Raw genomic sequence first — 1,243 nt, forward strand, 5'->3', positions numbered from 1 at the left:
TAACTAAATTAAATTATAAAAAATTGAATTAAAAAATTACACAAAAAAATTAGGAACTTTAAATAGTTAATTTGATACTAATATCGATATATTTTTGTCAAATTTTTATAATATTTTCAAACTTATATTTTATTCAAAAATAAAAACATCATCACTTTCTCAAAATCAAATAAGACCATATTATAACATCGACTCAGATAAAGAATAACATAAAATATTAAAATCAAAATGTATCTCGTTGCATTGCGCGAGTACCCTTCTAGTAATATAGTATAGATGAACATTTAAGTTATTTTTCGTTTTACTTTTATGTTAATTTAATAGTTAATAATAATAATAATAATAATAATAATAATATTTGTAAACAATATTTATAAAACATATGACGTATCTCATACTATATATTCTCATATTAGCTTTTTGGGATGATTCTATTTTCCGATGATCAATAAGGTACTTCCCGATTGCTTTAGGTGTATACAGGTACAATAAAATGTGGATTGGGTTCTAATGACAAGGAGAGTTAAAGGTGAAAAGCGTAAGAAAGAATCTCTATATTGAATGCACATTAAGATGAGATGTACCAGATCATTCATCGTATTCAAGCACGATTCATAGATATATCTGAGATTAAAGTTAATCAAAAGTCTAAATCTTTACATACGTTTCTCATCTTAATTTCATTTCTCACACGATCATTTGTCAATGAAATGTATTGTTATATATATATATATATATATATATATGTGTGTGTGTGTGTGTGTGTGTGGGTATAATTTATGATGGAGGATGGGATTAAAAGCAATAATGTGTGCAAGTCATGTGGATGTAATAAATTGGTATGAGTATCCCTAACCTGTAAAAATATTGACATTTTTTTATAGAATATGTGCGAGGTTTGGAATTGAATGTCATACATCACTCACGTGTTTTGGGACATGTGATTTATCACATGTGATTATGGATGAAGGGTCAAGGTGGGCCCGAATATTTTTATCTATACTATATTATAAAGCATTTGAAAAAAACTCTTAAAAACTATTTTTTATGCATGAAGTATTGTATATTTATACATATTACTTAAAATTCAAGATTACAAGTAAATTATGCATAAATACAACTTATTAAAGCTTCATGTTTGAATTCGTGTAACTAACTGCGGATAAACATAATGAAATAGATGATAAACATATTATTTTAAAAAATAAAAATTCTAAAATATAATTAGGATAATTATCGAGTT

The sequence above is a fragment of the Cynara cardunculus genome, assembly GCF_001531365.2.
Source record: "Cynara cardunculus var. scolymus isolate 2C chromosome LG 10, CcrdV1, whole genome shotgun sequence".
Lineage (NCBI taxonomy): Eukaryota > Viridiplantae > Streptophyta > Magnoliopsida > Asterales > Asteraceae > Cynara > Cynara cardunculus.